We start from the raw sequence: 16,074 nt of genomic DNA on the forward strand, positions 1-16,074 counted from the left end.
ACCCTATCACTTTGAGTGTCTCTGTTCTTCATCCAATTCCTTGCGTTATCTTTAGGTCCTCGTCCCAGTACTTCCTTATTTCCTCCCGTCCCTCATCAGGAATCCATTCAGTAACAGCACGTGTACCACCTTTTATTTGGCCAGTTTATAGGCCCACATAGCATCCCAAAATAGGTACTCCATGAGTTAGTAAAGCTAAACTACAGTGCAAGACTACACTGCTTCCAGGGCTTTCATAATGGCAGCACGATGACGATAAACAGCGGTCTGTAAGGCATTTCTGCAGGGCTGACCCCTTTAAAAAGTGCCATGCTATGACCTGCTCAACACGTTTCTGCTATCACCATGTAATCTGGTTAATGGGGCATTACCTCCACTTCCCTCATCCTCGTCTCAGTACTTACTTTTTAGTATGCCCATACTCAAAGGAACTTTTTCAAGCTGGCCTCCTCTGGCGCCTACCCTCCCAAAGGTATAAACTCCCACGTACCCAATGCACAGCAGTTCTTTTGTTCCTGCCAGATCCTCTCGGTGCAGGGCTCTCAACGGGAAACAGCTGGTATCCCATGCCCGGCAGCTCTTGGTTGCTGCGGGGTGCTGGTGTCCCCCACTGGGAACTCCTGCATTGTTGTGGGGCAGAAGTGGCGGTGCTTGCAAGTGTCCTAGGGCAAACTGACTGTGCCTGTTGGCCTTCTGCTGGAGGTCGTCTTCAGCACCGGGCACGGGGGTCCTGTGCCCTACCCTGTGTGTTCGGTGAGTGTGCTGGGGGTTGCGGTTGCAGGGCCTCCGGCCTCCGCTTCCCGTTTGACGTCCAAGGGCCTCTGCCCACCTTCGGACGGTCTGCTGCTGGTTCATTGTGGCACGACTCGCTGGCCTGCAGTAACGAGGGGCCGAGGGCTCCCGCCTCTCCTGTCACCGTGGCCAGGCTGTGTGCCCTGGTGGATGCTGCCCTACGGGGCAGGGGCAGCCTGGGTGGCTCGTGTTTTGTGGCATGCAGCACTGATAGCTTTTCCACTGGGGGGTGGCAGGCTTGTTGGGCCTTCTCTTTCGGTCTGTGTTGTTGCTAGGGCAGCAGGGATGCCACACAGGGATTTCCCAGGCTTTTCTGTGGATATTTCAGGCACAGTAGCAGGAGTGGGCTGCGTTGTTCGCTCAGTGTGTGTAGAGATGATGAAGCTTGCTAAGAAAAGAATGCTCCCGGGCCTGCCCCCCCTTCTTCCTCCAGGCTGCCGAAAAGGCAGAAGCTGGCTGGCCCTGCTCCTGGGGTTTCTAGTAAGGACTTTAAAGCCCTGTTTAAAGAATTCCTGACTTCACGTGCTACATGTCCTGGTGTGTCTGCGGCTGTCCATAGGTCTTCCACTTATGGTTTCTCTTCCTCGTACGCTGCTGGGTCCTCCCTTTCGTTGGACAATAAGGATGACTCTGGCAAATACTTGGACCGGGCTGAGGTCCAGGACCAGATTTACATTTCTATGGAGTTTCAGGGGCTGTTGTGGATTGGGTTGTGCAGCATTCATTTCGCCGATATAAACAGTCTCCAAAACTGGATCCTCCGTTGATCTCTGACATTCGGGACAAGATCCTGAGTGGGCCAGATTGGAACAGATCTCCATGCCCCATTTTATGACTACGTCTTACCCCCTCTGGGGTGAGAGTCCGCCTGCTGCCTGTGGTGGAGGTTGATGACATTCTGGTCAGCCTTGTGGGCCGTTTCTCCATGTCTGCTGAGGAGGCTGCTTTCACGGACCCGGTGGACCGCAAGGTGGATTCTGCCCTCAAGAAGTCGTACGTGGGGCCTCAGCTGGCTCTGCAGGCCAGCACCTATGGGTCCTATGCCGCAGATATTGTGTTGGCTAAGCTTTTGTAGTCTGCGGCAATCCCTGGAAGATTGCCCTGACTGCTCCCAACTCCTTATTGACATGCAGCGACAGACTGAGTTTATGCCGGACGTTTTCTTTGATGAGGTTCAGGGGACTGCTATGGCCATGGGCGCTGGTAGGTGCCATTTGTGTCTGCAGGATTGGAAGTCGGAGGGGTCCCAAAAGCTTTCAGCTTTGAAGCTTCCCTTTGAGAGTCAGAAACTATTTGGTGACGCTCTGGAGTCCAAGGCTCACTGGTTCTTTAAGGCTGATAATCATGCAGGCAAATTTAGGAAGAATGTGGTTCCTGCGTCCGCTGGTGGTTTTCATCCTCCTCGCAAGTCGTATGTTCCTCGTCCCTGGACGGATCGAAGGAAGCAGGGTTTCCAGGGTCCTTTCTGTCGTCCCAGGTCCCCCCTAAGACTCAGAAGTCCTGATGCCTAGTCTTGTCGGTGGGTGGGTGTTTCCCTCACTTTTCTCGGATCTGGGACGGTTGGCCTCCGTCTTCGGGCTCAGACCACGGTTTGTCTGGGGTACGGCTGGATTTTGTTCCCCCCCTCTGGATTCCGGTCTCCTAGTGACACCTCTGCCCAGGGACTTCCGTCTGCGGGACGCCTTGCATTCTACTGTTGTGGACCTTCTTCACAAGCGGGCTGTGGTCCCGTACCGTTGGATTCCTGTGTGTTTCTGGTCCCCAAGCTGGGGAGGGTGAGGGGGGCGGGAGTCTCTCCTTTAGTCTCATCATCAACCTGCAGAATCTGAATGCCGTGGTTCGGTCTTTGCTCTTCAAAATGGAAACCCTCTAGTCTGTCATCCTGGAGGTGACGAGGTGGGATTGGTTGGTTTCCCTCGACCTACCGGATGCCGATTACCATGTCCCCATCTTCCAGATTCGTCATCGGTTCCTGCAGTTTGCCTTATGGCAGAATCATTTCCAGGGAAATGCTGGGGAAGTGTCTTGAGAGTTGTTCCATGAATACGATTTTTAGTTCTTTTTAAATTGCCAAGCAAGTAAAAAGGATAAAGCAAGTAGATTTCACCTGCAAGGCACTTGCCACACTAGTTAGGTTCATAAATGTAAAGTTGTGCTTTATACAACAAAGTAGTGACTGCGGTGGAATAGTCATAGGGCAAGACTCTGATCTATCCCCTCACGCTAGATAAGCGGCCCATCAGCGCTGTCTAGGGCCATCCACCTCGCTAGGGAATAGAAAGTATTGTTGGAGGGCAAGTTATGCAGTAGTTACACAGAGGGTAACTTAAAAGAGGAAAATAACATTGAATGTTTTACCTGATGATTTGTTGTGTGATAAAATATTGGGGTATATTGTCGGGTACAATACCTTTGTAGTCCCCTAAGTGTGTTTATGGTATCAAGAGAAACTCAGACTCAAAAGTAACAGTTTGAAAACCTTTATTCAATATAGTTCTGGGGTTGGTATATTACCTAACTGGCCCTAACTCTAAAGGGATTGTTCCGTCAACTGATGTTTCTTAGGGCCGTCAATGTCTTTAAATCCAAACTAAAATCCTTCTGTTTCTAAACCTATGCTTGCCCTCACTAGTTGACAAAATGTGATAGGGAGTCTTCTTCAAAGAAAAATAGTGGTTAAAAAGGAAAGTAAACCAAGACTGGTTTCAGGTAGTCTTAACTACCAGGTGTGGTTCTGCCAATATCAAAGGAATTAGTTAAATCCACATAAATTGTCGTAAACACCTTCTCCATGAGGTTCTTGCAACAGTTCTAGGTAATTTACAACGTTTCTAAGGTCCTTGGGTTTCCCTTCCCCAAGTTTCAAGACTTCCAATTTCTAACAAAACAAAACGGGTCGCAGTTTGTTAGGCCTTTCAGGGTTCCCTTCCCCAAGTCTAGGCCCCTCTGATGCAACACAAAAGTTCACCTTCTAATAACTCTCTAAGCCTCTCGGGGTTCCCTTCCCCACGCTTAGGCTCTTTTGATGCGACACAAAAGTTCACCTTCTAATAACTCTGTAGGGCTCTCGGGGTTCCCTTCCCCAAGCTGAGGCCCCTTAAACTCAAAACAAACGTTCAGTTTGTAGGATGCGCCTTTCTTTATTCACGGTTCTTTCAGGGGCAGTATCAGAGACTTTTGTGAATGGCAGGCTCTTTGCTCCTCCTTAGCGCGACCACACTGATGAACAACCCCTCTCCTTTTCTTCTACTTTACAATTCTCTTCCTTTGTTGCGGTCTCCTGCACCCCTTTTCACACTTTCCATATCTTTCATATTTTCTTCTCGCTTTCTTGTGCACACTTGCACCTGTTTGTTGCTCCTTTTCACTTTACTGTGCCTCTTGCACAGTATTTCCTCTCTTTCGTGCTCACTTGCACCCTTTTCCGTTTTTTGGTTGACTCGCACCCTCTCTGTGTTTCGCCTTTTTTATAATTCCCTTCTTTTCTTGTATCCGTGACTTTCACTTTTATAGTTCATTTCTCCTTTTAACTCCATGCCTCTTTGCGCAATAAACCTTGCTTTCCTTTCTGTCTTCTTTCCTTTCGTAACGCTTGCAACAAGCTTTCCTTTATACTTTCTTTGCTTCCATGCTGCTTGCAACGTTTAAATTCCGTTCCAGCCACCTGGACGCTGCTGAGTTTCTCTCTTTCTTTTCTTATGAAACTCACTGGTAAGCATGGCGCTGGCAAGTGGTCTTCCTCCAGCTGCTTGGGTTGAGGCCAGGGTCTTACCACCTTCCCCTCTGACCGGCACATGTCCCAAGGGAACAAGCAATTCCATGAACACAGCCAGCCGCCTACAGTGGAGTTCCTCACTCCGGCTCCTTGGAGACACAGCTCCATACCCACACTGCACCCGCTCTTGCATACCGGGTCAGGATCTCAGCACTCCGTTCTACTCCAAGTTCTCCCGATTATTCTCACTGCTTCCTTCTGCTGCTTGAATCCCGTGCTCCACACTGCATTTCCAGCTCGCTCTTTTTAGAACCACACCTTTTTATACTGCTGTAAAGAGTCAAGTGCAGTCCGGTGTGAATAGTCCGAATAAAGTGCCTGACCCTGCATGACTCCATCAATGGGACAGCCTATTGGTAGGTTGTAGTAGGCCCTGTCCTGCCACCCAATGCTTTTTCTATGGGTAATCCTCATTTTTCTTGGTTGTATCTTCTCTGTATTTGTTGAAAATGGGGGTGGGGAGATGAAATAGATTTAGATTAGATGTATTTATTGAAACATTAGTAGGTGACTGACGGGGGATATAGGAAAACCCTCTAGCCTGGGTTTTATTTAAAGGGATAGATTTCTCTCAGTAGATCACTCTGTAACCCTGACATACTGGCATACAAGCATGGGATTTGATAGTATTCCTGTAGTCCACCTAGTTTTCTATACTAACATTCTTTCTTGTCCTCGCTTGGATCGAGGTTAATGAGGCCTAGATCAGGGATGATGGAACCATCATATCCCATAAAAGCTTCCAGGACTTCTTCCCCTACTGTCCCATTAATATACTGCGACTCGCCTGGGGTATTCCCATAAGCGCAACCCCAGACATCCCTACCCAGGTAATTCTCCCTCGTTCAACCACCCCCAGGGTTGGGATCCGAAAGCGATGGCCCTCCCCTGGGCACCTGAATAGAGGATTCTCAGGGTCTACTTTGGAGAATACCCCCTGGTTTCTCACAGTAGCCAGGAGCTGCTTTTAGCTCTTGTTTATCCAATCGTTATTTCAATCCATGCACTGGCTCACCACATTGAATAAGTACCCATTTACAAAAAGAGCAAACCGTGTTTGTATACTTGCAAGCCGTGATTGCAACGTGTGCGTTGCACAGTAGGGATTGAATATGTGCCTGTGTGTGTAATTGCATAGCTATTTACCCACTTTGTATAAAAATGTAGCTGTAAAATGCACCACTTATTTAAAAAATAAATCTTGGGTTAAGAACCGCCGCCACTACCCTCACCACTCACCCCCAGAACCTGCTGACGTATGTTTGGGCTCCTTCACTACTCTTGGTCGCTCACACACATTCTGGGGAAATATTCACACTCCTGAATGCTCCTACAGCCGCAACTGATCTACTATCATTTAAAATGAAAGTGCCTCATCGGGAGCCCCAATCCCTGGCACCAAAGGCTGCCTCCACCACTGGTGATTAGCAGCACTCCTCACCAAATAAGGACTAGCACAAGGATCTGTGGACCTGAGGGTAAAGACTGCTGCTGACCAGGTTTATTGTGGTAAAACTAGCCCGGAGAGGAGAACTCATTTTGCAAACATTAATGTGCTCAATCCCTGAGTGAAAGTTAAGAGCAACTGTATAACCTTGGAAGCCACATATTCTTCATCTCTTTACTTGTTTCATTTTCCTTTCTTTAGGGTTTCCAATACAATTTCGTTTTTTACATTATTTTGTGAGTAAAAAGTATGTCCACATTTTGTTTTAAATTCAACACACATCGCGTCTTTATTTGGCTCTTGGCAGCGAACGCGAGAAATATAACAGTGAATAGCCTGTGCAGATTCCTTACCGCTTAGAAGCACCACGCTCCCGTTTGGGAGGTTTCAATTATCCTCTTACACACAGGAGACTTGCCAACTATGTGTGCGATACATGAAAGACACGTTTCCAGCCTAAAAGTGGGCATTATTTCCAGACTACGGAAGTCTGAGCTCCTGAAAACTTCCCCACAAAACCAGATAACAGAACATTTGTTAGGAGGTTGGATTCGATGACCAGCATACCTCATACCCATTCCCTGGGTTAAGATATATTTTGAGGGTACGCTTTAGAACACCCATCCAGTTGCCCTGAAGAGACGTAGCCGGCCATGTTTACATCTTCACTGATACTAGAAAACAAGATCAAAATGGCTTGCATACATCGAAACACGTGTCGGCAATTTAAGATTTACATTCAAGATATGCTGTGTTTATTTAGCATCGTATTATAGATGATTCTCTTTTGTTAAAAATGTAAGTAGTTGCTCACATTTCGTTATCTAGATCAGTGATTAATGAATTCACGAGTGACTGTATGACAGATGAGGTATTCACCATCTTGTCTTCTTTACACACACTTGTGGTCTGATCTCGCAAAACCACTGTTGGTATCATCAATATATGACAAATGCATATATTTTGTAAATAACTATAGATATAAATATTATTAAGGTGCGCAACACCATTCTAACTGTTTGCACATTATTGATCAGTAAATCCATTTGCGAGTTTGAATTGTATGATAAGCGTCCTTAGTAAAAAAAATAACAAATGTTTGTCTCGGTTGGTCGCTATGTTTAATTTTTGGCTGTTAAATTCAACCCTGGCATTAATATTATTGTCCTCATTGGTATTTTTAAACAAAACTATTCGACATATCACACACAAACCTTGTTTATAAATCTGCGACCACAGACAAAGTCATACTGAGAAGTCTCAGTCTTTTGGGTTTTAAGTAACCAACCCCTAGGGGGGTGTGGCCAGCAGCCATGCAGTGAAGACGTTTGCTCTGTGAGCTCCCGCCGGATCCAACAAAGAAGATGTGCCCTGCAGTTGTATATTAGTAGGAATCGGTTGAAAGTGCAGAGAAACCAGCCATAGTACGTTGCCAATGCCGGTGGAAAAGCAGGAGCTTCAGGGTGCCTGCAGTACCACAGTAGCGGGAACGAAAGACAGCAGAGCCAGTGGCAGAAAATGGCGACAGGGAGGAAGCGGTGGGCAACATGGCAGGCGCAACTTTGCTGAGGCAGATTGAGCCTGCCCCACTGGATGCATAGCAGCAGACTGAAGGAAGGGGAGCTGAGGCTGCACCCTTGTACACAAAACTGTGTTAGGAGGCTAAGGCGTGGCCAGAGACATGGGACAGGACACCGCCACCGGGGCAATCTCAGGGTCCCAAGAGACGTACTGGATTGAGGTGCGCCTGAACCCCAAGAAGAGCTCCCCACAGAACGAAAGGCACCAGGGCAGCAAACCACGAAGGAAAAGACACAACAGAGAGAGACTGGAGCACTGCTAGGGGCCCACCCTCAGTAAACGGAGGGCAGATCTTGTAGGGGGGGTCTGGCCTCGGACGGCCGGGCAGACTGCACCACAGAAATACATCCAGGCACGAGAAGACATCAGGGGGAGCGCCATAAGGGGGACTTTCCCCTAACTTGTCGGACAGACAACATAAAGGGAAGACCAGGCAGACCATAATGGAGGCCTTTGCGTGCAAAGAAGAAGGTGGTGGTGAAGCATCGCAAGAGTGTAGTAACGCGCAGATGGAGGCTAAATCGGATGAGAACCAAATCTTAAAGGTCATAGCAGCGCTCCAGACCACTTTGTAGAGGAAGATAGACAAGGTCATAACGGATGTGGGGCTGCTGAGGCAGGAAGTCCGGATGCTGGCCAAAAGAGTGCGGAGAGTAGAAACCCAAGCGGATGAGAACAAGGAACATATAGCAAGAACAATGTCGGAGGTGCATGAGCTAAAACTGAATTTGGCAGCGCTGGAAAGTGGGGCCGAAGATGCTGAAGGAAGGGCAAGCCGGAATAGGATCCTGGGTGTACCGTACGGAGCAAAGGGAAAGGACGTTTGTGGAAAACATGCTGCTAAAGGAAGTGGGGCCGGGCGACCTGATTTGACAATTCATGAGCGCACAGAGTGAGATGAATGTTTACTTCGTACTGCTTCCTTATGTCTGTTTCTTTCCCCACTCATTTCTGTGTAGCCTACTGTTTGTTTGCTGAAATGCAAAAAAAAAAAGTAACAAACCCCTACTACAAGTGCCAGCATGCAATATACTAAACCAGGTTTGTCTGAAAGGGGAATCCAGTAGGTATCTATTGCCCCTTTTATGGTATATACATCCTTTTTGCGGCCTTAAAAACATGAAAACATTTCCCAAGGTATGCACGAGTAATGTCAAGTGGTCGGGAATTACAAACGTTAGACAAGACATTCCATGTTCAAGGGGCACTGGTGCTTCCCCAGGTGCAGCAAATGCAGCATGCGCAAATTCTCTGTATCTCTTCAACATTTTCCCCTGTATGGGATTCTAACACTCGTAGCCGGATGAATAGGTTTTTCAGGGGCAATGCTAGCATATATCCTTTGTGATAGGCAGATATTTTTGCAGGGGATCCAGTTCCAACTAGAGTTATTGTTTTACCAGAAGTGGCTATTTAACGTAACAATTTCTAACTATACAAAGATATTACACTTCACACTCAGTTGACGCCTGTGGGACAGTTGGAAAAGGTTCCTTTTAAGGCATTAGTTATGCATCAAAAATGTGTGTACAATGGACACACAAGTGGCTAAGAAAATTGCCTGTAAAAATGATTTCAGATTCAAGTTATGACTTTACGAGTTAATTGATCCTGAAGAATGCTGGGATCTATTGAACAAAAGATCCCTGTAAGCCGATACTCTAGTTGAGTTGATCTTGCAATTATGCACACATGTATTTTCAAACAGCTTTGTACAAACGGAGAGTGCTGACAAAAGAACATTATCAAACTCTATGTAGTCAATTTGATGTTCACATTGTTATATATTGTTTCCTTGATGTGATTGCATCTCGTAGGAAACAAATGATTTTGCATTTGATATGTGATCAGTTATTTTATATATTCTTTTCATTGTCTTGGGTGTCTGTCATACACATTCTATATGTTTGATAGTATCCAACATTTATAGGTAAATTCATTCTAATTGCTATTCAAGTTCGCTTTTTAAGTGTATGTGCCAGAAGAATATATTATTATTTCCTTTCGGACAGGAGTTCGAATTTTCTTTTGGCCCACCTAACTTCGAAGGGTGGTTGCAGCATTGGCATATATTGTTGAGGCAACTTCCCACATGTGGCAACTTTCTAAGACCTGGAGACTATTTGAGGATATATGGTCTAACAGCCAGAACTAAATGTAAATAAAGAGACATTTAGGTACTGCTCCAATCTTGTATAAAATTAGTTTTTGAAATGTTATTAGCTGTAATCTTAATCACAGTCAAACACGCATCCCAGATGTTATGTTATTTCATTTTTTAAGCGTCAAAGCCTGTGGGCATCCAGGCGCTATCACAGAGAAAAAAACACTGCAACAAGTATGCAGTTGAAGTATACAGTTTACTCGAACAATCTGGTTTTCAGCAGTTTTCTAAAGGCTAAAAGATCCTCCTCCTTGCGGAGACGCTCTGGCAATTCGTTCCAGGTCATTGCCGCCTGGAACTTGAAGGCACGCCCATTTCTCCGGGCCCTTTTTACTCAATCGACCCTGAGGTAGAAGGCCTGTCCCGATTTCTCTTTGGCTGGTGAATAACTACTTTTTCATTAAGTTATTGGGGGCAAGTCCAAAGATGCATTTGTGACATACTGTCAATACTTTGAAAGAAATCCTAGTGGAAATTGGGAGCCAATGCAGCTCCCTTCGTGCCGCAGATGTAGGTTCATTCCGACCCAGTTGATGGACTACTCGGACTGCAGCATTTTGGACCTTGTGCGATATTTTTTTAATTTTTTTTATTTTTAAATTTTTTTTTTTTTTTATGTTTTCCTTATTGGCCCCACACTGCAGTAGTCAAGTCATGGGAGTATTACGGCCCTGACTAGTTTGGTACGATTTTCTTTTGAAACTAAAGGGGCTACCTGCCTTAGTACTCTTAAATGGTAATTACTGCTCTTTACAATGGCTTCTACATGGGCCCCTGCATCCAGACTTGCCTCCATGTAGGTCGACCTCAAAGTTGTCAAACTTTTGGTCTAGACTGTCTCGCGCATGTTGTGATCCGTACTCTGGTATGCCTGATTTAGCTTTTCTTGATCTGTAGCATGATTTCCATTCAGCTCTTCCAGCGGATGGAAGTCTCAGCATAATTTGTAAAGAGGAAGCCAAGTTCTTCCAATTTCCTACATAACAGGAAGATATATATATGTTAAAAAGCAGGAGGGATAAACCAGCCCCCTGAGGGACTCCACAAAAGATGACTTCTGATTCAGATGATGAGTCTACCCAGTAAACCCTTGACTTGCGACCTTCCAAGAAGTATTTCAGCCGCATTCTCAGAAAGGTTACCCACGGAAACCAGTCTTTCCAGCAAGATTCCATGGTCGAGCAGATCGAACGCTGCCGATAAATCCAATAAAACCAGCAGGCCCAAACTGCTCTTTTCCAACATAGACAGCATTTGTGTCAGATAACTCAACCATTATCCCTCCTCATCATCTCATGTGTCCCCACAACCCTTTTTGTATATCCACATATCAATATCTGACGACACCCTGGCAGAGTCACAATACATTGCTTCTCGGTGGTGATGGGCGCAGCATAAATACTGAATAACATAAGCCTTTAAATCATGTGTGGGGCACACCTTAGCCACCCCCCAGCCTCATCCCCAAATGGTTGTAGGACACGCCTCTAATTTAATGACCCCAGCACCTTTTCAAATTGTTGAGGGCCGTGTGACGATATCTGGGCGATTTGGTCCCTTCTCCCCAAGGCTCCCCCCCCCCCACCCTGTGAGGGTAGGTAGTTGAGCCCGTTCCGCAACACCCTCTCTAGGGGTCGAGGCAAGTGGGACCTCACCTGAAGAGACACCCACAATTGGGACAAGGATTCCCATTTCTGTGAGGAACTCCCTTAGCCATTCATCTTAATTGCATATATGGGACTATCAGTAATAAGGACAGTATGAAATCCAGAGATTTCGCTTGAAGACAAAGCCACAAAATGCCATCACGAACATGAAAGATACTCTATCTCTTTAAGAAGAAACCTCCATTTAACTGAGATGAGAAGAATGGAAAAGGGGTACACGGAGGAGAGGCTGAAGCAGAGGGAGAGAGAGCGCAAGCACGGGAAGCCCCCCTGACAGCGTGACAGAGGTGGAGCCAAGGAGAGCCGCAGAGCCTATGACTTTCAGAAGTGGTCTACATTCACACGCACTGGAGAGCCGAGGAAACAGGAATCCAAGTCTTGGTGGTGGCGTGACCATGACAGCTTCTTGGTGGGCAGAGCACCCGTCCAACGACACCGAAACCACCATGCTGAGGGAACAGCGAGGCGACCGGTTACCCACAGCCATACCTAATCGCAGAGAAGGAGAAGACCAAGAGCGGGACGCCGACAGGGTTCAAGAGAGAGCAAACTGGATCCAAAGAGGAGAACCTGAGCGAGTGCCGGTCCCGGGTTTGTTTCCTTACCAAACCCAGAGTTAACGGGGAGAACGGGAGATGCAGGATGCTGCTGGGGATAGTTATCCATCCAGAAAAAAAACAGTCCCAGTGAACTTGACGAGATATGGAATAGAAAGACGATAAACTGGAATTGTAACAATGTGAGAAAGAGAATCGCTATTAAACCTACAAATCAAGGCCATTAAGCATTGGATATAAATATCCTGGGGAAAGGGATAAATATCCCATTGAGCAAGAAGTGCAGATTGGAGAATATCAGAAAGAGAATTTATGAGTATGAAGTCAAGGCCAGTAGAGCCCATAAAGGAGAAACGCTAAGTAAGCCACCTCAGGAGAGGGAGGCCATTAACCGCCAAGAAATCCTATCCCAGCTAAGAAAATGTATTTCAGAGGCATACAAAAGACACAGCAGCCTGGATTAAAGGACAAGACGGTAGCTGCCATTGGGCCTGTTTTGGGGTAGGGCCCTGGTGGTATGGGTTGGAGGGTTCCCGAGGTCGTGCTCTTTCTGGCTTACTACTGGGTTTATGGCACACCCCAGAGTGGTGCAGGAAGAGGGGGCATTGACCCGAGGGCCATGCAGGGCCTGGCTGAAGTTCTGTAGACAGCCTGTGGGGCTCTGAGAAGGACGGCTGGCTTGGAAAGACGGATGTTTGCTGGTTCAGTGCCTGGCTTTGCAGCCTGTTGCTCCGAGTTCGGGTCTCTTCTAGTTGCCTGCTCAAATGTGTTTGGAAGGGCCTAATTAGGGGTCTGCCGTTGGTGTGATGAGCTGCAGCGAATGCTTGCTGCCTTATCTGTAATTATTGGCAGGTGGTTTGGTGCATGCATGGTTCCTGCTCTTGGGGTGAAATGCTGTCTCTTAACTTGCACTCTGCTCGTCCCACCCTGACACAGCCCTCTCTACTCTCCACTCTGCTATATCTGATACTCTTGATATCCTTGCCCCTGTCATGAGAATCCGCCTGAAGCCCAAAGCCAAATGTAACTCCTGGTATGACTCGGATCTCGTCACCCTTAAACGCAAGTTCAGGGTGGCAGAGAGAAAATGGCGTGCCTCATGTTCATCCTCTGACAAACTAGCCTGTCGCCTGCTCCAAAGGCAATACCGGCTCTCCGTTCTCACCAAGAAGAGAGCCCTTATCCAATCCCGCATCTCTGCGGCATCTAATAATTCGGCCGAACTCTTTAAAATCTGCAAGGAGCTGGCCAACCCTGCTGCAGTCTCTACCTCTCCTGTCCCCTCCCAGGCCCTCTGCACGGCACTGGCCTCTCACTTCATCTCAAAAACTCAGAACATCCTGTCCTCACTCTCCTCCTATCATCTCCCCCCTCTATTCCCTGCTCTACATCTGGCCCTTCTGCAGCCACCCCTCCTCTCTCCTTCTCTGCCTTTCCCCTGTTTTCTGCTGACAAGGTTTCAAGACAAGTCCGATCTACGAAAGTCTCGTCAAAACAGGTCCACCCCTGTTCCTCCAAAACTATCAAGGACCACATCGACTCCTTGGCTCCGGCTCTTGCTGACTTCTGCAATCACTCCTTCGCCTCTGGAGTCTTCCCATCCCCTCTCAAGCACTCCCTTGTGCACCCCCTTCTTAAGAAACCCTCTTCCGACCCCTCCTGCCCTGCTAACTATCGCTCAATCTCTCACTCCCTTCCTGGGCAAACTCCTGGAGAAACTGGCCATCTCCCAGCTTAACCTCCATGCTGAATCTGTTGGTAGTCTTCATGACCATCAATCTGGCTTCAGAGCTGCCAGAAGCACGGAAACTGCTCTCCTGAACATCCATGAGGACCTGCTCTCGAATCTTGCCTCTAACACTCCATGTGTTCTCATTTTGCTTGATCTCTCTTCTGCCTTTGACACCGTCAACCATACCATCCTGCTCAACCGTCTCCGTGATAACCTGGGTATCACTGGTCAGGCTCTGGCGTGGCTGTCCTCTTTCCTCTCCAATCGACCCTCCCAGGTCCAACTGGGGTCTTTCCTCTCTGACATCTTTTTCTCTACCTGTGGTGTCCCCCAGGGATCTAACCTCCCTCCTTGGCTATTTAACCAGTATCTGGCACTCCTCTCCCACCGCATTGCCGCTCTCTGCCCAACTTTCAGTGCTCTGTGGATGATACCCAGCTCATTTTCAGGCTACCCTCAGCCTCCTCTTCTCTTTCCCTCATCTCTGACTGTCTTTCTGCTATCCAGGAATGGTGTGCCGCCAACAACCTCTGCCTTAATGCCAGTAAGACTGAGATTCTATTCATCGGCACACCCACTCCCTCCTTCCCTGCAGCTCTGTGGGCCGGCCTCTCTTGGCCCTCTTCCTGCTCCTACCTGCAAGGCAAAAAACCTCGGGGTCATCTTCGACTCCACACTCTCCTTCTCTCCTCACATATCCGACATCTCTAAGAAGTCACACTACCAGCTCCACCTCCTCCGAGGTATCCTTCCTTTCCTCTCCTTCCCCCAGAAGCTCACTATCTCTAGAGCCCTGGTTCTCTCAAAGCTGGACTACTGTAACAGCCTCTATCTAAATCTGCCTGCCTCTACTCTCCGCCCTTTGCAACTCATCCAGAACAGGACTGCAAGACTTGTCCTTGGCCTCAAGCACAGGGACCGTATCTCTGCAGGACTGAAATCACTACAATGGCTCCCAGTGACTGCGAGGATCAAGTTCAAAACCTTCTGCATTGTCCACAAGGCCTTCTGGGGCCTTAGGCCAAAATACCTTCAACTCTCTCTTCCTAAATATCTTCCTTCTCGAGCTCTTCGCTCATCCGCCTCCAACTCCCTCAGGGTGAGCCGCTTCTCCAAACAACGAGTTGGGGGCAGATCTCTCTCCGCTGCAGGGGCCTCCCTCTGGAACATCCTTCCTGCCTCCCTGAAACTTGAGGAGAACCATCTCCGGTTCCGGAAGCATCTCCAAAACCTTCCTCTTTGCCTCCACTTTCTCTGCCCCTCTCCCCTGCTAAACTTCTGAAACTGCACTGAATCTGCAACTGGGCCACTCACCGTTCTCGGTCCTTGGCCCAGCCACTCTCCCCTGCGCTGCCTCCCTGGCTACCCCCTGCACTGCGGGACTGTGTCTGTATCCCTACAGCCCCCCTTCCCAGCACTTGTCTGCACTTATCTCGCACTTGCCACTAGCTGGCCCTTGTTATTTATCCTCCTGTATGCTATTAACCATGTACTGCACTCTCCCCTCTCCACTTCCCCCTTGCACTTTCCTTTCCCCTCTACCCTTGCACTTGCGCGATCTGAATGACACCTGGCCTAGTAGGATCGTTGTCTTGTCTCCCCATGTCCCCCCCGCCCCCGCCTCGTCGCTCCTTGAAACACTTGTGTATAGGCGCGTTACAAATGCCATATCATATCATCATATGGCTGGGGGATTTTGCTGTGCTTTGGATGGACTCTGCTGCTGGTACTCTGCTGCTGTCCTGGTGCCTTGCTGGTCGTCCATAGGTGCTCTGCTGGTGCTGGACTGTAGGCTGTCCTGCCATGGGTCTTAGTAAGCGCATTGCCAAACGGAAGCATCTGTCTTCAAGGAGAATACTGGGATAGTGTGCTGTCTTCCTCGCTTGATGGGGAGAGGCGTATCTTCGGGAAACCTAAGAAGGTGCCTATTGTGTCTGAGGAGCAGTGGCCCCCACTTGCCGAGAGGCCTTGTGGGAAGAGGCATGCCTCTGGTGGAAGTCCCGGAAATAACTGGAGAAATGTCGACTTTGTCGTCCTTCGGAGGGGTAGTCTTCATCTTCCTCTTATGTGGAGCCCGGTGATGCAGAGGAGCCCAAGGGGGAAATATCTGGACAAGGAGGCTCTGGCTGCAGTGCTGGTTCAGGTGGCACACTAGAAGGGCTTTATACAAGTGCCGCCTGTTGTGGTGTGCAGAGGACTCTGCTTTGCACAATCAGATGGACAGGAAGGCTGATTCTGCCTTGTGAATGTCTTATGCTTGGGTGTATATGGCCTTTCGAGTGGCTAATTATGCCACCTGCACGTTGGAGAATGCGCTTGGTGGATTTTTGCAGTTGCCAAAGCTGGTGAAAAGGAATGG

General features: G+C 48.1%; 1 protein-coding gene across 2 annotated transcripts in view; it reads left to right on the top strand.

The window, feature by feature from the left end:
* C1PH7orf50 (chromosome 1p C7orf50 homolog) overlaps positions 1-16,074 on the top strand; it is a 50,971-nt gene that overhangs the window by 614 nt on the left and 34,283 nt on the right. The gene's annotated exons all lie outside the window — the stretch shown is intronic.

The sequence above is a fragment of the Ambystoma mexicanum genome, chromosome 1p (assembly GCF_040938575.1).
Source record: "Ambystoma mexicanum isolate Mex_15411 chromosome 1p, UKY_AmexF1_1, whole genome shotgun sequence".
In the NCBI taxonomy this organism is placed as follows: Eukaryota; Metazoa; Chordata; class Amphibia; order Caudata; family Ambystomatidae; genus Ambystoma; species Ambystoma mexicanum.